At 43.9% G+C, this 25,144-nt stretch overlaps 1 protein-coding gene across 2 annotated transcripts in view; it reads left to right on the top strand.

Moving 5' to 3' along the window:
* LOC141146543 (spindle assembly abnormal protein 6 homolog) overlaps positions 1–25,144 on the top strand; it is a 126,828-nt gene that overhangs the window by 6,062 nt on the left and 95,622 nt on the right. The gene's annotated exons all lie outside the window — the stretch shown is intronic.

Here is a 25,144-nt window from a genome sequence, read left to right as displayed (position 1 = left end):
TAAAGAATGTTCTGTACATGCTTATCTATAGTTTCCACAGATGGTTCAGTTATTTATTTGTCTGATCTGATCAAACATATCAAATCCACAAACATTCAGATCAGATTTGGCCAGGGTGGAATATTAATCAATTACCGACCGCACTATAGTCAAATTACGGCTACAGTGCGGCTCGATCCCCCCGGGAGGGCGTACACTGACGTCATCCCAGAATCCCACTCCCTCACGCCCCGGGAATATGCGCATCACGGATCACTGTAAATGGCAGCTAATAGTGGCTGTTTACCACGTGATTGCTCCGTCAAAAATAGAAATAAATGTTTTTGGCCATTGTAAAATAAATGACGTTCTCCCTAGAATGTGCTTTGTGCAGCCCCGTGCTCTTGCGCAATCTGTCACCTGCTGTGCCCACCGGACACATCGGATGATCGATCGGTGTACCTGCTGCCGGTGCCATGTGATCGCCCTGACCAATCACAGCAGATCACATGATAATTGTAAACAATGAATGCCTTCCTTTCATGCCATTCATTGTGTACAGTTGTGTTGCTAGCTGTGATTGTTCACAGTGATCACATGGTACAGACTGGCTAATCACAGCCCATCTGTACCCATGTGGCCAAACACACTAAATACGCATTTTCATTCAGTAAAAATGTTTGCTCACTGCTATAAGCATTCATAGTGTTCGTTTTTCTACATAATGCCATCAGTCAGTGTTCCCTGGTCACAGCCACACCAGTTATATAATCACGCTGTACTGCACTGGTGACAGTTTGTAAAAAAAATATGACTTTTTTTTTTTTTCCAAACTATTGTGACAAAAAATAACTTCAAAAATCGTACCATGCCTCTTACTAAATATCTGGGACTGTCTACTTTCCAAAAAGGTCATTTGGGAGATATTTGTACTGTCCTGGCATTTTCAGGTCTAAAGAAACGAGATAGGCCTTCAGTACATCAGAACTGATGAATTTTCAGATATTTATTGAGTCTACAAACTATAGTATATTTTTCCTACAGATTAAATACCGTATTTATCGGCGTATAACACGCGCCGGCGTATAACACGCACCCCAAGTTTAGGAGGGAATTTTAAGGAAAAAAACTTTTAGGAGGGAAGTTTAAGGAAAAAAAACTTACATTTAAATGCCCATCAATGCAGCCTCATCAGTGTTCATCTGCAGCCTTTCCCCAGTGTCCAGTGCAGCCTTGTCAGTGCAGCTTTGCCCCAGTGCAGCCTTGTCCCCAGTGCAGCCTTGTCCCCAGTGCAGCCTTGTCCCCAGTGCAGCCTTGTCCCCAGTGCAGCCTTGTCCCCAGTGCAGCTTTGCCCCAGTTCAGCTTTGCCCCAGTGCAGCCTTGTCCCCAGTGGTCCGTGCAGCCTTGTCGCCGCCGACATACAAACGTTTAGTTTGTATTTTTAAACATGGCGTCGCGGAGTTCGGAGGGACTCGGGGACGCTCGTTCAGCTGAACGAGCGCCGCCGAGGACACAGTGACTGGGCGGAGCCGAGATACACATAGCCGAGGGTTCTCGGCTATTCTCGGCGCCGTTCACAGTCACGCCCAGTCCCTATGATGGACATAACAGAGGTCCAATGGCGGGACTGGGCGTGACTGTGAACGGCGCCGAGAAAAGCCGAGAACCCTCGGCTATGTGTATCTCAGCTCCGCCCAGTCACTGTGTCCTCGGCGGCGCTCGTTCAGCTGAACGAGCGCCCCCGAGTCCCTCCGAACTCCGCGGCGCCATGTTTAAAAATACAAGCTATGTGAATGTCGGCGGCGATCGCTCCGACAGATCACAAAATAGCGGGGATCGGCGTATAACACGCACCCACGATTTTCCCCTTATTTTAAGGGGAAAAAAAGTGCGTGTTATACGCCGATAAATACGGTAGTAAAAATGTTCCAGAATACAGTTAGTCTTAAATTTATGAAGAAAGATTATTTATTAGCAAAATTTTATAACAGACACTAAGAAACCCCCTTTTTTTTTTTTTTTGCCTTTTTTTTCTTTTTTGTTTAGCCAAAAATTAAAAACCCAGAGGTTATTAAATACCACCAAAAGAAAGTTATATTTCTGTGGGAAAAAAAAATTGATAAAAACTTAATTTGGGCACAGTGTTGCATGACCGCGCAATTGTCATTCAAAATGTGATAGCGCTGAAAGCTGAAGATTGGCCTGGGCAGGAAGGAGTTACAAATGTCCGGTACTGAAGTGTTTTTTTTTTTTTCTTTTGCAAGGTGTCGTTATTCAGATATGATTAGTACCAATAATTTTTTTTTTTTTTTTTTTTTGAAGCGTCTGTTTTAACCACTTCAGCCCCGGAAGGATTTACCCCCTTCTTGACCAGAGCACTTTTCACAATTTTGGCACTGCGTCCCTTTAACTGCTACTTGCGCGGTCATGCAGTGCTGTACCCCAAACAAAATTTGCGTCCTTTTGTTCCCACAAATGGCTTTCTTTTGATGGTATTTGATCACCTCTGCGTTTTTTGTTTTGTTTTTGTTTTTTTTTTTTAGCGCTATAAATGGAAAAAGACCGAAAATTAAAAAAAAAAAAAACAATGTTTTCTACTTTTTGTTATAACAAAAATCCAATAAACTCAATTTTAGTCATACATTTAGTCCAAAATGTATTCAGCCACATGTCTTTGGTAAAAAAAAAAATGTCAACAAGCGTATATTTATTGGATTGCGCAAAAGTTATAGCGTCTACAAACTAGGGTACGTTTTCTGGAATTTACACTGCCTATCTCATTTCTTGAGGTGCTAAAATGGCAGGGCAGTACAACCCCCCCAATGACCCCATTTTGGAAAGTAGACACCCCAAGGAAATTGCTGAGAGGCATGTTGAGCCCATTGAATATTAATTTTTTTTGTCCCAAGTGATTGAATAATGACAAAAAAAAAAAAAATTACAAAAAGTTGTCACTAAATGATATCTTGCTTACACAGGCCATGGGCATATGTGGAATTGCACCCCAAAATACATTTAGCTGATTCTCCTGAGTATGGGGATACCACATGTGTGGGACTTTTTAGGAGCCTAGCCGCGTACGGGACCCCGAACACCAAGCACCTCCTTCAGGATTTCTAAGGGCGTAAATTTTTGATTTCACTCCTCACTACCTATCACAGTTTTGAAGGCCATAAAATGCCAGGACAGTTCAACCCCCCCCCCCCCCCATGACCCCATTTTGGAAAGTAGACACCCCAAGCTATTTGTTGAGAGGCATGTTGAGTCCATGGAATATTTTATATTTTGCCATAAGTTGCGGGAAAATGACAAACTTTTTTTTTTTTTTTTCTTGCACAAAGCTGTCACTAAATGATATATTGCTCAAACATGCCATGGGCATATGTGGAATTACACCCCAAAATACATTCTGCTGCTTCTCCTGAGTATGGAGATACCACATGTGTGAGACTTTTTTGGAGCCTAGCCGCGTACGGGACCCCGAACACCAAGCACCGCCTTCAGGATTTCTATGGGCGTAAATTTTTGATTCGCTCCTCACTACCTATCATAGTTTCAAAGGCCATAAAATGCCAAGATAGCACAAAACCCCCCCAAATTACCCATTTTGGAAAGTAGACACCCCAAGCTATTTGCTGAGAGGCATGGTGAGTATTTTGCAGCTCTCATTTGTTTTTGAAAATGAAGAAAGAAAAGAAAAATGTATTTTTTTTTTTTCTTTTTTCAATTTTCAAAACTTTGTGACAAAAAGCGAGGTCTGCAAAATACTCACTATACCTCTCGGCAAATAGCTTGGGGTGTCTACTTTTCAAAATGGGGTCATTTGGGGGGGGGGGGGGTTGTGCCATCTGGGCATTCCATGGCCTTCGAAACTGTGATAGGCAGTGAGGAGTGAAATAAAAAATTTACAACCTTATGCCACATACACACGGTCGGATTTTCCGACGGAAAATGTGCGATCGGAGCGTGTTGTCAGAAATTCCGACCGTGTGTGGGCTCCATCGGACTTTTTCCATCGGATTTTCCGACACACAAAGTTTGAGAGCAGGCTATAAAATTTTCCGATAAAATCCGATCGCGTCAATTCCGACCGTGTGTGGACAATTCCGACGCACAAAGTGCCACGCATGCTCAGAAGAAATTCCGAGACGGAACAGCTCGGTCTGGTAAAATTACCGTTCGGAATGGATAGAGCACTTTCATCACGCTGCAATGTTTAAAATTTTTTAATACAGAGCACTCTCTTCTTTATAATGTGAGAAGAATGAAGTAGTTTTGCTGCTCCTATTCACACAAACTTCTTTCTTTATTATTTATCGTAATTCCCTCAATATATTTTGATTTGTCACATCTGACCAAATTTGTTTTTTGTTGTTTTATTTTTGTTTTGTATTTTTTTCAAGGCTGTTTTTTTTTTTTTTTTTGTTTTTTTGGAGGGTTTGTATTTGTTTCAAGGCTGATGTTTTTTTTATTTTTATTATTGACTCCATAATATTTTTGTGTGTGTTTTGTGTGTCAAGTTACCACAACACCATTGGTATCTTGTATTATTTAATCTCAAGGAGATTGCTTGGGGTTGGTGTCCCTTGTTAATTTCACATTGTATTTTTGAAATGTACCTGCCTCCTCACAAACAAACTGTCCTTTTTGAAGGAAAACACACATAGGCGAGTATAATTGAACCAAAAATTCCTTTATTAAGGGCTCAGAACCAAACAAAGAGGGAGGCAACGCTGGATAAACATCATAAATTGGCGAAGCCTTTGACCCCCAGGGCAGACATCAATTATTTTCCAGTAAAGTTGGTGGCCTGAGGAGTCCTTATCTAAGGGAGTGCAGTCTGGTCCAGAGGTCCCAGAGATCCGGAAAGCAGCAGATGACATCTGTGTCCCCAGGCTTTGGTACTACAAGAGCCTGCATATTTTGCCAGACCAGACTGAACCCAGGGTCATCACTCTCTGGTCTTCCTTCCACGCTTCCTTCCCGGCTGTGGCTCTGGTGTTGGAGATGTGTCAGGAGGAGGAGTAGGACCTGGAGGAGGAGGAGGAGGAGGAGGAGGAGGAGGAGGACTATGTGTGAGGTCACAAATGTGGGTAGCACATGTTATTTGGCCCCTCAACCCCTTATTGAGAGCTTCCAAAATTAAGAACTCACACAGGAGTCATTGGCCCTCCTCCATCTGCATCATTTTGCATGCAGTTATGGCAGCAAAGTCCTCCTCCACACTGTGGGGTGTTCTGAGGGCCTCAGTAGCCTTCCAAAAGAGGCCTATGGCAGCCTCCTCCAGGTTACTCCTCTTCCTGCCACTTTTTCTTTGAAGGTGGAGGGGAGGGACCTGGATATCAGGCAGCCTGCTTGGCCCGGCCACCTCTTAGCTGAGACTTCCCTGTGTATGAAAAAGGGACATGGTTTTAATTTTTGCTTCATCAATCACAATCATAAATTAGCAATCCAAACTAACATCTATTTAACATCATTGATTGGACAACCAGAAATATTTAGAAAAATGCTATACCTGGCTCAAGCTGGGCTCCTCCACATGTTGCTGCCTGGAAGGCCCAGGTTGGACGTCAGAAGCCTCAGCTGGGGAGGAAGGAAGCGTGGAAGGAAGACTGGAGAGTGCTGGAAAAAAATATAAAAAAACTGGAGAGTGCCGGCCTGGGTTCAGTCTGACCTGCCAGAAAATGCAGTCCAGAAAATGCAGTCTATCATAGTACCACAGCCTGGGGACATAAATGGCATCTGCTGCTCTTGATCTCTGGAAATCCTGAACCTTCTTGTGCTCCCTTAGATAAGTGCTCCTCAGGCCACCAATTAGGATCTTCAAATAGGTGATGTCTGCCGTGGGGATCACCGTCTTCACAAATTCCAACAAATTATCCAGCGCTGCCTTATTCTTTGTTTGGTTCTTATATTCAGGGTGGTTTATCTACCACAGACAGGGCAGCTCCCTGAACGTATCAATGAAGATTGGCATAAAGTCCTTATCTTTCAAGATATCCATTTTCACTGCAAGACGCAACACAAGACAAACCCTAATGTCAGCCTGAAGTCTTCTAAACTTGTTGAAATACAGGCCTCAATCTAGAAGCAGTATAGGCCCAATGTTAAATCTTACCTTCGCAATCACGATCGGTGCCTCCGTTACTCCTTCCTCCGCTCACAGATCGTACGTACTACGCACGCGTGTTACGCTTTATAGACACTGCGCATGCGTGAAACTCCGCCCGCCCCTGACGTTCTTTCTAGTCTATTCCCCGCCCCTTCTTGTTCGTCGCAGTGGGGGAAGAGCACATGGTGGAGACACAGCAGGTGTCAGATAATTACACCAATGAGGAGGAGGAAAGCCCGGAGGCAGAAAGGTCCCGATCCAGAAGGAGACGATTTAAGGCCTCAAATATGTCCTTTGGGGAGATGTTGGAGATGGTGGACATCCTGAAGAGGGCCGACTATGACGGGAAGTATGGACCTTACCCCAATGTCAGAAAGGCCAAGATCATGGCGAAAGTGGTCAAGAGTCTGCACCGGAATTTCGGGGTACGACGATCGAAAGATCAGCTCAGGAAACGGTGGTCGGACCTCAAATTAAGAGAGCACGAATAGTACAGAAAGATCCGGAGAGTGCTGCAAAAAAGTAAGTAGTTGTCCTGTGTTCCTATTGTTTATGTTTATTACGTTCGTGCTGCTCCATGTGCTTTTCTTAACTGTTATCCAGTTTAAAATGGCAACTTTCATGGTTCATGGGCACATTATTCGTTTGTATAAAACATTGTTCGTTCGGCCTAGAAAACACCATTGTTTTGGCCGTATGCATTTGCCCACATTTTTTATGGCTTACGTGTCTGAAAATAATTTGGTTGTGTAGATGGGTTTGTAACTGGAATGAAATGCAAACTAGATTCTGTGTAAGGAGAGGACACTCAGCAGCTGTTTACACATCTGGACGCTGTAGCACTAGTGTGGGACACAAGAACACCCTTTTTATTAGGGGGCACACACAGGTGCTCCAGTTTATACTATAGGGGTGTCTCCATCTGTGAAGCTTGTACAAAACAGGTAAAGTATTGAAGCTTGACAAAGGACAATAAAAATTCTACATCTTGGAACTCTGCCAAAATAGACAATTGTACCCCACTTCCAAGCAATGTTTCATATTCCTATTTCTGCCATCAAATATCTGTGTGCTAAGTATACCTATTTTTTTTTTACATAGGGGAGAAAAGACTCGGGGGACACCCCTCATCCGAGGAGACCACAGACCTCCCACCTCTGGAAGAAGGTGAAATCCACCCAAGCCAAGCAGAGCAGGAGGAGGAAGACGTGGTGGAAATTGCCACGACAGGTCAGTGTCCGCGACCACAGGCTCGGGTAAGAGATGGATGCCGGCATATTTATAATACATGGTGTGTTTTTGTTTCTATCTTTTTAGGTGATCATGATGTTGTGGATCCAGGGCATTTCACCTCGGAAAGTGCACAGATCCTGATCGGGGAGATCATGGGGTGTAATAGGGACTTGGAAAACATCCTGAAAAACATCAGTGATGTTCAACAAAACATGAAGAACATCATTGATGTTTTAGGGAGAGTTTAAAACCCCTCCAAATCCCTTCCCTTTTTTGTGATCTAAAAATTTCTAACATTTTTTGACATAATAAATTTTGAAGATGCACACAGTGTGTCAACATGTGCTATCTGCCATCACGGGAGATCAATGGACGCGTTTTGGGGGTGCAACCCCTTCCTCAATAATAAAGTAGCTGTGAGGAAGGGGTTGCACCCCAAAAACGCATCCCTTGATCCCCCATGATGGCAGCTAGCACATGTTGACATTCGGCAATTTGTGTGCATATTCAAAATTTGGCTTTTCCTGGGGTGACTTCACCCCATCTGAACGCAATATCAAACACAGTTTGTAAATACTCATGTCTGATATTGCCTTCAAGTTCTACCAAATGTGAACTTTGTAAGTTCAAGATTTGTGTCTTTCTTGTTGGTTTTAAACATGCCTGTTTTATCTTATCTTAAATGGACATTTCTACTTTTTCTAATGTGACCCCAAAAATTGTTATACAACAAACATATTGGTTTGTTTTAAAAACCTTTTCTAAATGCACATGTGATTGTGCTTGTATTAAAAAGATTGTTAATCAAGAATTTGTGGATTATTGTCTCAATGCTCCAACACTTTTGTGGTGCTCTAATTGGTGTTTTTTGTGACAATGGGTGTTCTTTCCTAAGGGCAAATCCACTTTGCACTACAAGTGCAGTTTCAACTGCACTTGTAGTGCAAAGTGTCTTTGACTTTAGTAAATAACACCCAACAGTGCTTTGTAAGGTTACACAATCACGCCATTTTCAGGACTCACCACATTTCTGTCAGGGTCAGCTAAAAGAAACACAAGCAGTAAATGTCACCAAAGATTTGAGTAGTAATTTTTTTTTTCTTATTTGAAAAAGGTTTCAGACAAAGTATTCAAGGTTTAGAATTCCGGCCTCAGGCCCAACTGAGCCAGCATAGTTGGCAGAATGTTGCCGTAAAAAGTTGTGTAGAACGCAGCACGCCAGGATAATATAATTCAGTTTATACTCCGCCATGTGTATGGGTGTAAGAAATAGGCGGAACCGGCTGGCCATGATTCCAAACGTGTTCTCCACCACTCTTCTGGCAGCCGGTAATAAAAAACCCTCTGGTCCGGGATGAGGGCCCTCATCAGGAATGGCCGCATAAGATGGTCCCCCAGCGCAAACACTTCATCTGCAACGAAGACGAATGGGAGTCCTTCCACATTGTCTTCTGGGGGTGGCAAGTCCAAGCTGCCATTCTGGAGAAGCCTGTAGAACTCCGTCTGGGTGATGACTCCCCCATCGGACATCCGGCCATTCTTCCCCACGTCCACATACAGGAACTCGTAAGTAGCCGACACCACTGCCAACATCACAATACTATTGAACCCCTTGTAGTTATAATAGTATGACCCCGAGTTGGGTGGTGGGACGATGTGGACGTGTTTCCCATCAATTGCCCCTCTGCAGTTAGGAAAGTCCCACCACTGGGCAAAGTGGGAGGCCACAGTCTGCCATTCCTGTGGCGTGGAAGGAAACTGTGGAGTCAAACAACAACAAAAAATTAGTCATTTTGCACATACAGGGAAAGCAGATTAGACACAAACATTCTTGGCCAACATTGAAATAACATTTATTTGAGGGAGTTTTTAAAGACCAAAGTATAAGGTACACCTATCAGATTTCCCCCCCCCCCCTCTCATGGGCCATTTTTAACATTTTGGGGGGGGGGGGGCTCTTGGACAGGTAACCCTCTCCACTTCGAGAGATGAATGCCTAAATAATGGGTATTACTTTGGCTAGCCCCTTCTTAGTTACACTATTGGCAGCCCACTGGATGGGTAAGAAGTGTCATAATACAAAGATATATAAATACACATTGTACACTTTTGAGCACATTTGGAAATTCTACTATTACCTATCAAGATAATAATAGTATACAAAAACTTTAAACAATTCCATTTGAAAGTATACAGGCAGGCCCTTGCACTACATGCTTTGGGGAATTCATAAAATAATAATAATAATAAAAATAAATCTGACCACTAAAGAGATGGGTATAGTGTTTATGGGTTTGGCAAAGTCACCAGATAGAGAATTGGTATCAGCTGACTTAGCAGTTGGGAGGGAGGATTCCAAATGTTTTGGGGACCCCCCAAAAAAAGCCTTGGGCACTCTGCCTGAATTTAAAGCACAAATCACATTTTAAAGCATTTTAAGGGGTGTTTGGGGTAAAGCACTACTATGGAGCTGATAAAATACATTGTTAAGTGAATACACAAGGTGAATATAGGGCCAGGAGACCATGCTGGGGAGGTAAGTGAAGGAAAATATGTATGAAGGAGAAAAAAAATAATTACATAAAAATCCAGCATGCATGTGGACAAAGGGGACATTCACAGCATATTCCAATCATGGTAATTAGAGAACGAGGAAAGAAATACAATACATTATCAAACATTAAATACAATAAAATGTGATATTAAAGGATAAATCTTACCTTAATATACTTCTGCAGGACCTGAATGATGGCAGAACAGGTCTCCGGGATAATGATCCCCAGAGCCTGGGGGGAGATGCCTGTTGAGAACTTCAAGTCCTGGAGGCTTCTCCCCGTCGCCAAGTACTGCAGGGTGGCGACGAGCCTCTGCTCCAGAGTGATGGCTTGCATCATGCAGGTATCCTGCCTGCTGATATAGAGGGTCAGCAAAGCCAACAAACGGTGAAATACAGGGTCCGTCATCCGGAGAAAGTTCCTGAAATCATCAGAATTATTCTCACGGATCTCATGGAGCAAAGGCATATGACAGAACTGGTCACGCTGAAGCAACCAATTCTTGGTCCATGAACTCCTCCCCACCCTGTTCATGGACTGGACTTGTGTCAAGGTCAGGACCCCAACACCAAGCCCCCACACAGCACAAACTCTACAAGGAGTACGTATACGCAACATGGCTTGAAAACGGTCGGCTGCTCAGAACGAAGTAACAGAACGCACTGAAGAACAGCAAGGCCTGTGAAGAGCGACCTGAAAAACAGTAACTAACGAACAAGAACACAATGACAAGAGTCACGCGTAACTCGCTGCACGCACTGAAGAGCAGATACAAACCCACAAGCACAAGCTGAACAGCAGAAAACGATCTGAAAACCACGAGTCTGAAAAAGCGCAAATTGTCTCTCACCAATCTTTTACTAACACGAGATTAGCAAAAGGAGCCCAAAGGGTGCCGCGCTTGGTTCTGAACTGGCCTTTTCTAGTCTTGTCGTACGTGGTTTACGTCACCGCGTTCTTGGCGATTGGAAATTCCGACAACTTTGTGCGACCGTGTGTACGCAAAACAAGTCTGAGCCAACATCCGTCGGAAAAAATCCATGGATTTTCTTGTCGGAATGTCCGATCAATGTTCGATCGTGTGTACGGGGCATTAGACAGCCTGAAGGCGGTGCTTGGTTTTCGGGGCCCCATACGCGGCTAGGCTCCCAAAAAGTCTCACATGTTGTATCCCTGTACTCAGGAGAAGCAACAGAATGTATTTTGGGGTGTAATTTCACATATGCCCATGGCACGTTTGAGCAATATATCATTTAGTGACAACTTTGTGCAAAAAAAAAAAAAATTGTCTTTTTCTCCCGCAACTTGTGTCACAATATAAAATATTCCATGGACTCGACATGCCTCTCAGCAAATAGCTTGGGGTGTCTACTTTCCAAAATGGGGTCATTTGGGGGGGTTGAACTGTCCTGGCATTTTATGCACAACATTTAGAAGCTTATGTCACACATCACCCACTCTTCTAACCACTTGAAGACAAAGCCCTTTCTGACACTATTTGTTTACATGAAAAAATATATTTTTTTTGCAAGAAAATTACTTTAAAACCCCAAACATTATATATTTTTTTAAAGCAAAGGCCCTACAGATTAAAATGGTGGGTGTTTTATTTATTTATTTTTCACGCCGTATTTGTGCAGTGATCTTTCAAACGCATTCTTTGGGGAAAAAACACACCTTTTTTTAATTTTAATGCACTAAAACACACTATATTGCCCAAATGTTTGATGAAATAAAAAAGATGATCTTAGGCCGAGTAGATGGATACCAAACATGACATGCTTTAAAATTGCAGTGGCAAGATCGGTGTGATAAAATGTTTTCCCAATTTCCCAATGGTGCTGTTTGCATTCGGCGAAATCTAAGTCATAAAATGCTTGTGGCTTCCGGTTTCTTAGGATATAGAGATGATTGGAGCCATTCTGGTCTCTGATCAGCTCTATGGTCAGCTGGCAGAATCACTGGCTGCATTCTCAGGTTCCCTGTTCGGACACGAGAGCCAGAGAAAAACATGGAAGACGGTGGGGGGGGGGCCATTCCCTCCCACTGCTTGTAAAAGCAGTCTAGAGGCTAATTAGCTGCTTTTAAATGAAAGCCGACCCCTGGCTGAAAAGAATGATACCAAGATGATACCTAAACCTGCAGGCATCATTCTGGTATAACCACTCAAAGTCCAGCAACATACCAGTACGTTGCTGGTCCTTGTTGGGCATATATTGTAATCCTTTTTTTTTTTTTTTCATGCAGTCTGTGGGCTGAACGAAAAAAAGAGATTGATCGTTGGGTATGCCCACCATTAGAATACCTCACTTCATCCACCCACTTCTAATGATGGGCATACATGCACCATTTATATATGCCGAAGCATGGGGGCATCCGCCCCAAAAGTTAGGAGCAAATCGCTCCTCCGCCCCTGCTGCCCCCATGCTTCGGCAAATATGCTCTTTTTTTTTTTTTTTAAACTGTGGTGGTGAAATCACCTCCGACAGCGCTGGAGTCACGGCTTTATGTATCGTGGGACGCTGTTGCTGTCAAGATAAATAAATCCGCGCTGCAGCTGAATGGTGTACCTGAAAAAAAAAATGGTTAACGATAAAACAAAGTAAACCGTAAAGTATAAAAAACTGCATACCTGAAAAGCAAACATGATAAAACATAATAACAATAAAACATTGCAGAATAGACTACAGTAATAAAGAGCAGAACAATAGAGAGAGAATAGAGAGAGAGAGCAATAAAACAACTATTTTTGTTTTTTTTTAAATATATATATATATATATATATATATATATATATATATATATATATATATATATATATATATATATATATATATATATATATATATATATGTAACTAACTTTTATAACTGTAACCGGTTCCAGGTTTGGGTCTCTCAAAATGCGATGGCATCTTGGGAGACCCTGTTAAAGTGTGCCTAGTCTGTGCAATGCTGTACCCTACGCTAATACTCAACTAGTGTATGGTAGCGTTCAAAACATTCACCAATGCAAAGACCAGAATTGTCAGGACAGGAGGGACAATTAATAGCGGGTGTCACGCTTATAGCCGCGCTTGCTGCAGACACAACATCTTTTTTTTTTTTTTTTTGGGGGGGGGGGGGGGGGGTTCGTTGGGTAGGGGTACTCGGGAGGACATAAAGAAAATGCCTCTCATGCAGCCGACTGCATTTGGTTGGGGATGTGAATGGGGGAAGTACGGGTGCTGCAGAAGTGGTGGGTTCCCAATTAGGATTGGCGAATGCAGCAGGAAGGGCATTATGGGCACGACGGGCCTGTGTTTGTCTTCTTCTGCGACTGTATCAAAATGCTACCAAAAAAACTGTTAGCGATCGCAGGGATCAGGCCTGACTCTGTGAACGCTGCAGTTATGCGTTTAGTGTTTTGTAAGTGACAGTGATCGATTGATACTGCACTTGGGTGGGCTGGGCTGGGCGGAGAGGCAAAATGTAGGTGCTAGCAGGTATCTGGGCTGATTCCGCTAACACTGCGTTTTTGGGAACCCTAAACTGCTGGGGACGCTAGTATAGATCTGATCGGATCAGATACTGATCCGTTCAGATACTATACCACTAAGGGAGGTGTATGGTGTGTGCGTGGGTGTTAGCGGTACTGGCGCTAACCTGACGCTGCCTGGGGCGACGCAGACCTTATCTGACCCTAAAACTTAACTTATATCACCGCTGGGCAATTAGGGGGTTAAACCTTTATTAGGTAATAAACGGCGGGTGCCCTGACACTATAAAAAAAAAACTAACTAACCAGCGTCACCCGTAACAGTTATACGGTGATCACTGGTGAAAGGGTTAACTAGGGGGCAATCAAGTGGTTAAAACCTTTTCTAGGTAGTATATAGGGGTCCCTGATGATATAAAATGCTGACGGCGAACCTAAACACTTATCTCCCTAACTAGCATCACCAGTGACACTAATACAGCGATCAGAAAAACGATCACTTAGTGACACTGGCGACGGAGGGTGATCAAGGGGTTAAAACTTTATTAGGGGGGTACCCTAGACCTAAAGGGGGCTAACGCTAACTGCCCTACCACTTATAACTGTCACAAACTGACACCAATGCAATAATCAGGAAAAAAAAAAACTGCTATTGGTGTCACTGTGACAGGGGGTACAGGTGGGTGAAAAGTGTGCCTAGTGTGTTTTACTGTATGTGTGGTGTTGGTGCACTTACTCGGATGTCTTCTCTCCTTGGCGCCGGAACGGAAAATACCGACACGAGGAGAGGTGACATCGCTTCCTCTGCCGCTGTTTACATTACAGCAGTAGAGGAAGATTTTCATTTGTTGGGAGCGATTGCGAGGGGGTGGCACGAATGAGTGGTCTCCCCCTCGGCACGGATCGGTCCCCTAACGAAGCCGACAAGCCGACTGCCACGGGCACCGGGGGGGGGGGGGGGGCGATACCAGGTACGTGATTTTGCCTGCCTGTGCCATTTTGTTGTAGTATATCTGCGTTAGGTGGTCAGCAAGTGGTTAAGTCTGCCATAGATGGTTCGAATATCGACCAGTTCAGAAAGCACTGGCCGAGATTTGAACCACCTATGGACAGGCTGATTGTACCCAAGCCGATCCATCGATCGACTTGGGTACAATCAGCATGTCGGATTGTACATGCGATTATTGCCAGCGGCAAGCTGCTAGCTATAATTACTGTGTACTCCTAGTAGGGAGCATTGCATCATCTCTGGACTGCCTACTGTAAGTCCTGTATTGTACAATTCTTACAGAATCTTAAAGTGGAAGTCCATGCAAAAACTAAAATCCCTGCATCTATAGACACCAGGGATCTAACAATAACCTCTCTATCCCTGTAAAGAAAAAACGAGTATGCATTCCTCTTAGGGAGCCGATCTGACACGCTCCGACTGGATACCATGCTGAGCTGTCAGCTGCGACTTCTCTGTAGAGGCGGGTGCAGAGGAGATGGACGACAGCAGAAGCCCCATAGTAACTCTATGGGTGATGCCACATCCCGTTAATTTCACAGCCGTTGTCGGCCGTGTCCTCTGCAGAGCTTCCGCCGCTGGAGATTGGGTCAGAGCGGGTCAGATCGGCTTCCAAAAAGGTATGTATGCTAATTTTTTTTCTTTACAGGGATAGAGAGGTTAGTGTTAGACCCGTGGTGTCTATATAGATGCAGGGATTTTAGTTTTTGCATGTACTTCCACTTTACCTAGATTGTTTCCCTTTCTCTAGCTGGGTCCTCCTGTTTCTGTTGCAGTGTGGCCTCATTCACTTGAATGGATTGCATTTGGCGGCAGTACTACCTGCTGAACTTTACCTGTCTTATAATTTTTGGCACAGTGACCACATCAGGGTGTACTAATATGGCCAGAGGCTATGTTAACTTGTGGTTGGGAGGAGGTAAAACTATTCAGCTATTCATATAAGCAAGGCCTTAAAGGGGTTGTAAAGGTAAAAATTTTTTCACCTTAATGCATTCTATGCATTAAGGTGAAAAAACTTTTGACAGTACCGCCGCCCCCAGCCCCCCCGTTTTACTTACCTGACACCTCGAATCTTCGCTGGATCTTCATTGCAGCTCAGCCTGGTCGCTGATTGGCTGCAGTGGATGGATTGAAAGCAGCGCAGCCATTGGCTCGCGCTGCTGTCAATCACATCCGATGACGCGGCGCGCTGGGGGGCGGGGCCAAGTGATACAGCGAGCGGCTATAGCCGCCGGCTGTATCACGGGAGCGCGCCCGCAAGCACTCACCACCGTGCGAGGGAGCTCGCATTAAGGTGGTAAATGCTTGCGGGGAGGAGCTGAAACAGCCGCCGAGGGACCCCAGAAGACCAAGTTCGGGGCCACTCTGTGCAGAACGAGCTGCACAGTGAAGGTAAGTATAACATGTTTGTTATTTTTAAAAAAAAAAAATTAACTTTACAACCCCTTTAAGGGTCAGTTTACATCTATAAACTGTGGTAACTCTGTGTTGAGCGTTGCAGCTCTGCCATTCCCTCTTCATGGCCACCCAATATACTTTGCCAATCCATGTGCACTGCAGTGCACCACAATGCATGGTAAGGCTGGGTACATACGGTTCAACAGGAACTGGCAGACATTCGGTCAGAGTGTACATCTGTGTTTCTGACAGAAGCCGGTCTAATGCCGTGTACACACGGTTGGACTTTTCAGCAACAAAAGATCACACAAAAGTCCGACAGATTCGTACATGATGGCGTACACCGGACTAAATTAAGGAAGTTGATAGCCAGTAGCCAATAGCTGCCCTAGCGTCGTTTTTTGTCCGTCGGACTAGCATACAGACGAGCGGATTTCTGGGTCCGGCGGAGTTACAACGTAAAGATTTGAAGCATGTTCCAAATCTAAAGTCCGTCAGATTTGCGACTGGAAAGGTCCGATGAAGCCCACACACGATCGGATTGTCCGCCGGACTTGGTCCGTTGGACCAGTCCGGTTGAAGAGTCCGACCTTGTGTACGCAGCATAACGACTGGTTTTTGCCGAAGGGACACGCTGAAAAACCAGCATCTAATCAGCGATTGCAGCCAATGGTCGCAAACACTGATCAGTGTGTTTTTGCAGGTGGGCAGTCCTGTCAGAACACAAAGGCATAGCTGGGTAGATCACCGCGCTAACATTGCTTGTGTTAGTACAGCAATCTCTCCAGGGTTTTGTTTTTTCATTCAGCCTGCTGGATTGAACGAAAAAAGCTGCTTAGTCAAAAAAAAAATGCAAGTGATACTTAGAATGTCATGGCCAAATATAATGTGAACGAATATATGAAAGTATTGAAGCCAGGGAAAATGTCAGCAGCCAAGCTTGGGGACGCCGCATCACTGGAGCCGAGAGTATATTTCCACTTAAGATGTAGCCTGCTAAAGCTGTATTTACAGCTCATGGCATTGTGTTTTGTCCAGGTGGGATGTATATAATTATATGAATAAGTGTGGAAGATTTATCCTTAGCTGATTCCATGTATTTGGTCTGTGAATTCAACTTTAGAACAGTTATGCTGTATTTATTGCTTGTTATTTTTGTTGGAATAGCTGAGAAATTTTTGTTGCCCCCTCCTTTTATACACAGTACTATGCAAACGACATAGTGGCATATTTATAAAGCAGTGAATGTGACAATCGCCAAACATTCACTGCAGAGGAATCAATCTTTCATTTAAAATACTTGCACCAGGAAGATACATTTGCAGTAAATGTTCACTTAAAGGCAAATCCACTTTCTTAATGTACCCCTTTCCAATACTTTACCAAAATATTGGTTAGAGATGGTCAGGCCTGATTCACACCTATGCAGGTTGCTGTTGATACGTTTCGCAGAGTGTTTTTTTTGTTTTTGAAGCATTTTGGGAGGTGTCTGTTGTCTTGCAGGAGAAATCTGCAAAAACACAGCAGAAATGCATCAGAAACGCAGAGATGTGAACATGACCCATAGGAAACCATGTTAAATGGGTTTTAGTGAGTTTCTGCAACCTGAAAACACACTGAAAAACGGGCCGTCCCTGAGTGCGAGCGAACATCTAGGCAGCGAGGGTCACCCACTCTACCTCATTTTCTGACAAACTTGGAGAGCACACACAACCTTTAGGTATGACCTTTAACCACTTGCTTACTGGGCACTTAAACCCCCCTCCTATCCAGACCAATTTTCAGCTTTCAGCGCAGACGCACTTTGAATGACAATTGTGCGGTCATACTACACTGTACCCAAGTTAAATTTTTATAATTTTTTTCCCCACAAATAGAGCTTTCTTTTGGTGGTATTTGATCACCTCTGCGGTTTTTATTTTTTGTTAAAAAAAAAATGTAAAAAGACTGAATTGAAAAAAAAAAAATTTTTATATTTTGTTATAAAAAAAATGAAAACAGGTAATTTTTCTCCTTCATTGATGTACGCTGATGAGGCGGCACTGATGGGCACTGATAGGCGGCAGTGATGGGTGGCAGTGATGGGTGGCAATAATGGGCACTGATAGGCAGCACTGCTAGGTGGCACTGATTGGCACTACTGGTGGGCACTGTTCGGTGGCACTTGTGGGCACTGTTCGGTGGCACTTGTGGGCACTGTTAGGTGGCACTGTTAGCTGGCAAAGATGAGGCAGATGTGCCTCTTCCACTTCGGGACCTTTGTCCCTCTCATCTGAGCCGGTGATCGGCTTTTTTTTCTACTCACGCTATCAGCGTGAGTAGAAAAAATAAAAACGATTACCGATCTTTTGTTTACATCATGTGATCAGCTGTCATTGGCTGACAGCTGATCACATGGTAAGGGGCCGGGACCGGCCCCTTACTCGGATCGGTGATCAGCCGAGTCTCAGTGACTCGGTGATCACAGCACGCTCAGCTACGACAGCAGCACTCTGTGTAGTGCGAAACGCGTAAGCTTTGTTCCACTTTGCTGTGACCTGTATTTTGGATGACACTTTATTGAATAAAGGCAAATATTTTTGGAGTGCGGCTGTCTAGGATTTCTTTGATGTCTAACTGCTACAGCATTGCCAGCACCTGGACTTCTAGACTGAAGGAGATGCCTTTTACTTTGATCTTACCCACCTGGAGAGGTGATACTCTCTCTAAGCTTGGCTGGAAGCTATGGCTGTAGAAAGTAGAGCTTGTGGGTTTAGCAGGCCTCGATAGCTAGTCCCACCTGGCCACGTCAGCGTCCTGTGAATAGAAAACTACAAGGTCCGGCAGCCTTTGGAGCTGCCGGCTTGCAGTTCTCAATGAACTACCTAGGGCTGGGAGATTTTCTTAAAAAACAAAATCTTCGATTCTCTTAAAAAAAACTCGATTCACAATTCAAATGGAGTTTATTTTTTCTCTGGAAACCGCTCCGGTCCTGAGGCGCTGCGGGCATGAGCTTTTAGGCGAGGCTGCGGCTTCGGCCTAGTCCGCGGCGTCCGGCCTCGCAGACTAGGCCGAAGCCACGGCCTCACCTAAAAACTTCTTGCCCGCAGCTCCTCAGGACCGGCGCGGTGTCAGCGCCAGTCCTTTGGCGCTGCGGGCATGAGTTTCTAGGCGAGGCCGCGGCTAGGCCGAAGCCGCAGCCTCGCCTAAAAACTCATGCCCGCAGCGCCAAAGGACCGGCGTGGTAAAAAAAAAAAAAAATCGATTTGTTTAAATTTTGAATCGATTTGACCTCTCAACTCGATTCAAGATTTAAATCGATTTTTTTCCCCAGCCCTAGAACTACCACAACGCTTTTGAGTGCTGTGGTAGTTCATTGATGCTTCCTGCTAGTGTGTAACTGTTTGGCTGTACGATGGCCAAACGGCTTGCACACAGTCTGCAAGAGCCCTGCATAGCACCCATGATCTACTGACCATGGGTACAATGCTTTCCAAGCTCCCAAAAAAAAAAAAAAAAAAAAAAAAATGCACATTCCTTTTTTTTTTTTTTTTTTTTTTTTTTTTTTTTTTATTAGGAAAGATGTGCATTTAATATTTTTTTTTTAAAAAAAAAGGTGAACTTATCCTTAAGGCCTCATGTACACTGCTGCTGCTAAACGGATGTTTAGGAACAGTTGGGCATTTTTTTCAACTGCCCCTGAACTCTCCTCGGTTATCTTATCAGTACATGTACACAGGGTCATTTACAGTCGTTTCTAGGCAGTTGAGTTTAGAGGCATTTTTTGGAACGCAAAAAATTGCATTCAGAAGCTGAGTTTACAGGCATTTCAAGCGCTAAACGCGGTAACTCGCGTTTAGCCGCATTTCGTTTACAGGCGTTCTTCATTTCTTTTTTTTTTTTTTTTTTTAAACCCCTCTTTAAAAAACGCTTCTAAATGCAAACGCGGCAAAAAGGACGTTTTAAACGTCGGTTACTATCTGTCAAGTTAAATCAATCAGAGGTTGTAAAACCGTCCAGTGTACATGAAGCCTTAAAGTAACCCAAAAACCTTCCATGTAAGCACTTGAATTCATACAATTCTGTACTTTGCCATTAATTGGTAAACATTAAGAGGCTGTTATGTAAATATTTATTACATAAATGACACCATGTCAGAGAAAGTACACGCCCCCTATTCACTCATTGCATGGGCTATTGTGATCTCATGACAGAGAAAATACATCTAAACCAAGGGTAGGCAACCTTTCAGAGGTTGAGATCTACCTGGACAACTATTGAACCCCCAATAAAAATACTGCATAGTGTCCTTTGCCCACCCACTGTAGCGTCCACTGCTGCCCCCCCCCCCCCCCACTGTAGTGTCCTCTGCTTTTCCCCCCACATAGCAGTGTCTTCTGCCCCCTTCACATCACCCCCCTCCCCCCACACACTGTAGTTTCCTGAGCCACGCATAGCAGTGTCCTCTGCCTTCCCCCATAGCAGTTTCCTATGCCCCCCTAAAGCAGTATCCCCAGCCCCGCCTTCACATCACCCTCCCACTGTAGTGTCCTCTGCTGGCCCCTTCCCCTCTATCAACTTCCTGTGCCCCCCTTCACATCACCCCCCCCCCCCCCTCCCAAAATGTGTCCTTTGCCCCTCTGTCCCAATCACAGTACTGTGATATGTTCTGCTCTCCGCTCTGCAGTGGGGGGGTGGGGGTGGGGGTGGGGTGACCGACAATGCATGACCGTGTTCCCCATCTACTTGTTGGTTTCCCACAGTCGACTGGTAGATCTGGGTTGAGGGCTTGCTGACCCCTGATCTAAACAATCTACAATAGATTTTTTTTTTTTTCTTTTTTGCATAGCAACATGCTTAGACATTGGGGTTTATTTACAAAATTTTGGTGCAGCTGTGCATGGTAGCCAATCCGCTTCTAACTTCCGCTTGTTCAATTAATCTTTGACAAAAAAAAAAAACTGGAATCTGATTGGTTTCTGTGTAGAGCTGCACCAGATTTTGCACTCTCCACTTTTTAGTAAATCAACCCCATTGTGTTAGATGACAATGGAGCATTAGAGACATGTGGTTGTAAACCTCAGTCATGGAATCTGAGCAAAGCACATCTATCTGTAGTGTTTACTTGTCTATCTCCAAAGCTCTAAGTGTGTTTCTCTCTGGTGCTTCTTTTCTCTGTTATCAGTAGGAGTCACTTCTGAAAACATAATTCTTCTGTGTTGTGAAGGGAGGTGTGTGCCGTTCCACCAATCAGCTCTCACACTGTTACTGTAGCCTCCCCGCCCCTTCTTCTGTGTTCCTTACAGACGAAGAAAGATTTTAACACTTGTCTGCCCTTTTGAAGGGGTGTAGGGAAGAGAAGACAGCAGATATACAAGCAAAACCTTTGTAGGAGGATTTGTTCCATCCCTGTGTATCCTCTGGGGCTGTTCACTTCACTGGGTATATGTGCAGGATTACAACCACTTCAAGGATAGGGTACAGCTAAATTAATATCTAGTGTTACTTGATAGTAAAATGAGCTTTCATGAGCTAAAAATTATTCTTTTTCTCAGGATGTGTATGTATTTTAAATTGTGATAGAGGTATGTATTATCACATTGGGTTGCACTTTATTACATATGGGCAACATTTTCAGCATATAAAAATGGAAAAAATTGATAAATATAAAATTTACCTGTATTAATGATTTTTTCCAATGGTTTGTCTCGTGTGTAAATTACACATTGCAAGAAATTATGATGATTCTCCCCAGAGGCTTGGATTTATATTTGACCTTATCACCTTTTAGAAAATAGTCATGGAAATGGTTATGTATTCTTTCAACTTGTTCAGCTTGTTAGTTGACCCCTCAAGAAAAAGTTCATTGTTCTTTTGTTTGCTGGGGAATCCAGTTGTATATACACTTCTCAAAACAGAAATTGCAGATTGTTTTCAGGATAAACTGAATTAATACACTTTTTGGCTACCAATAGACATTAGTTAGCAGTCTGAATAACTAGACAGTTTTGATTTGAAAGTTCATCAATGAAGGATGTTTCATAGTGGTGTATGCCCAAGAAGTACCGGTACGTCTATAGACTTGGTATTTTTTTGGCAATTTCTGTTGAATAATCCTCTCACACATTTGTTTTTAACCACTTGACCACTGGGCACTTAAACCCCCTTAATAACCAGACCAGTTTTCAGCTTTTGGTGCTCTCACATTTTGAATGACAATTACTCAGTCATGCAACACTGTATCTATATGAAATTTTTGTCCTTTTTTTCACACAAATAGAGCTCTCTTTTGGTGGTATTTAATCACCGCTGGGTTCTTTATTTTTTGCGCTATAAAAGAAAAAAGACTGCAAAATCTGTAAAAAAAAATGCATTTTTCTTCATTTCTGTTATAAAATTTTGCAAACTAGTAATTTTTTTTTCATATATTTTGGCCAAAATTTATACTGCTACATATCTTTGGTAAAAATAACCCAAATCGGTGGATATTATTTGGTCTTTGTGAAAGTTATAGAGTCCACAAGCTATGGTGCCAATATCTGAAAATTGGTCACACCTGAAGTACTGACGGCCTATCTCGTGTCTTGAGACCCTTACATGCCAGAAAAGTACAAATACCCCCCAAATGACCCCTTTTTGGAAAGAAGACATTCCAAGGTATTTAGAAAGATGCATGGTGAGTTTTTTGAACTTGTCATTTTTTCCCACAATTCTTTGCAAAATCAAGTTTTTTTTTTTTTTTCCACAAAATTGTCATATTAGCAGGTTATTTCTCACACACCGCATATGCATACCACAAATTACACCCCAAAACACATTCTGCTATTACTCCCGAGTACGGTGATACCACATGTGTGAGACTTTTACACAGCGTGGCCACATACAGAGACCCAACATGCAGGGAGCACCTTTAGGCGTTCTGGAGCACCCAGGCCAATTCTGACATTTCTCTCCTACATGTAAAAATCATCATTTATTAGCTAGAAAATTACATAGAACCCCAAAACTTTATATATGTTTTTTTAGCAAAGGCCCTAGAGAATACAATGGTGGTCATTGCAACTTTTTATCTCGCACGGTATTTGCGCAGCAATTTTTTTAACGCCTTTTTTTTGGAAAAAAAAAAAAGTTTTGTGCTTTAAAAAACCAAAACAGTAAAGTTAGTCCAATGTTTTTGCATAATGTGAAAGATGAAGTTACGCAGAGTAAATAGATACCCAACATGTAACCTTTCAAAATTGCACGCGCTTGTGGAATGGCGCCAAACTTCGCTACTCAAAAATCCCCATAGGCGACGCTTTAAAATTTTTTACTGGTTACATGTTTTGAGTTATAGAGGAGGTCTAGGGCCAAAATTATTGCTCTCGCTCTACCAATCGCAGCGATACCTCACATGTGTGGTTTGAACACCGTTTTCATATGTGGGCGGGACTTACGTATGCGTTCGCTTCTGCATGCAAATTTTTTTGACCACTTTTATTCCTATTACAAGTAATGTAAACATCCCTTGTAATAGGAATATGGCATGACAGGTCCTCTTTACAGTGAGATATGGGGTCAAGAAGACCCCACATCTCACCTCTGGGCTGGGGAGCCTGAAATAAAAAAAAAAAAAAAAAAAGATCCTGGCTTCGATCGTAGCGGTGAGTCGGTAGAAGCACCGGAGGGCGGCGGGAGGGGGGGACATCCCCTCTCGCCTCCCATAAGAATGATCAAGCAGTGGAACAGCCACTATGATCATTCTTATGGAGTAGGGAATCGCCGGCTGAAAAAGCTGATATCTGAATGATGCCTGTAGCTGCACCCATCATTCAGATATCCCCGTACAAAGTCAAGGATGTTGTATGACAGCCGGCGGGCGGGAAGTGGTTAAAACGCATTTTTTTTTTTTTTACACAAAGTTGTCCATTTATACAATATTTCTAACACATAGCATGTACATACCAAAAATGACACCCCAAAATAGATTCTCCTACTCCTCCTGAGTACGGCGATACCACATATGTGAGACTTCCACAGCCTGGCCACAAACAGAGGCTGAGTACGGCCGAGCATGGCGGGGTATTGCAGGGTATGGTGGGGTATTGCAGGGTATGGTGGGGTATTGCAGGGTATGGTGGGGTATTGCAGAGTATGGCTGAGCATGACTGGGTATGGCTGAGTATGGCAGGGTATTGCAGGGTATTGCCGAGTATGACTGGGTATCACCGAGTATTGCAGAGTATGGCGGGGTATTGCAGAGTATGGCGGGGTATTGCGGGGCATAGCAGAGTATTGCGGGGCATAGCAGGGCATTGCAGAGTAGTGAGGGATGGCTGGGCATGGATGGATGGCTGGATGTCACTGTGCAGCGCTGTGGGCACTACACATCCAGCCCACAGCGCTGCAGCCATCCATCCATCCCCCTCTCCGTTCACAGTGTACCGATCGGTACACAGGAGGGGAGGAGAGGAACCGGCGTCATTAGATGACCCCGGTTTGTTTACATGTGATCTTTCCATCATTCGACGGAGCGATCACATGGTAAACGGCCACGATCAGCGGGCATTTACCGGGATCTGTGATGCGCCGGGTCCTCCGGACCCGCCGGTCACGGATGTGTTCGGGTGCGTGCCCCTGGGGGCGCGCGAGAGGGAATTCTGGGAGGACGTCATATGACGTCCTCCCAGAGTTAAGCAACCGCCCTGCAGCCGTCATTCGGCTATGGGCCGGTTGTTAAGTGGTTAAGGTAACCAAATGATTGCACACAGTGTTAGTTTTGTATGTGGAAACATTATTTCAATACTAATTCACATTGTCTTATTGCTTGATGGTTAGTTTATTAAGATTTTGGCCAAATCTGGCTAGCATTGACTTGTATGTATAGATAGTCCTTTTTTTTTTTTTTCAGCTCAAAGCATTATCTAAAAGCTCACATAAACATTCTCTCTCTTTATCGTACATCACGGGACGCTGAGCAGGTTATAATCTTAACTAGATGGGTTATGCGCCACCTATAGGTGAATGGACACTGACAGATCAAACGGGAAGTCCTCCCCTATATAACCCCTCCTATACAGGAATTACCTCCGTTTTTTTCACCAGTGTCTGTAAGGTGGTGGCTACTTATGTGCTACATGTGCTGTTAGAGCATACTTGAGAAGTCCAGAACGGCTCTACTGATAATCATGGACTTCAACCTGATCCATTTGAAAAAGCTGTCAGCCAGAATGGATGGTACCTACCTTCCATTGGATAGGTAGGAGAGAAAAATCTTTAAAAGTTGGCTGTAGTAGAGGCGCATGCGCGAGAGATCCAAGATGGCCGTTTGAGTCCGGACCTCCGCGCCTCCCCAGACCAAGCTCCGCACAGCACGCCCCAGGAAAGGTATCAACAAGCGGTCCCGCCACCAGAACCACC

Source organism: Aquarana catesbeiana, linkage group LG01 (genome assembly GCF_042186555.1).
Source record: "Aquarana catesbeiana isolate 2022-GZ linkage group LG01, ASM4218655v1, whole genome shotgun sequence".
In the NCBI taxonomy this organism is placed as follows: Eukaryota; Metazoa; Chordata; class Amphibia; order Anura; family Ranidae; genus Aquarana; species Aquarana catesbeiana.
This window is presented reverse-complemented; position numbering and strand designations above follow the sequence as displayed.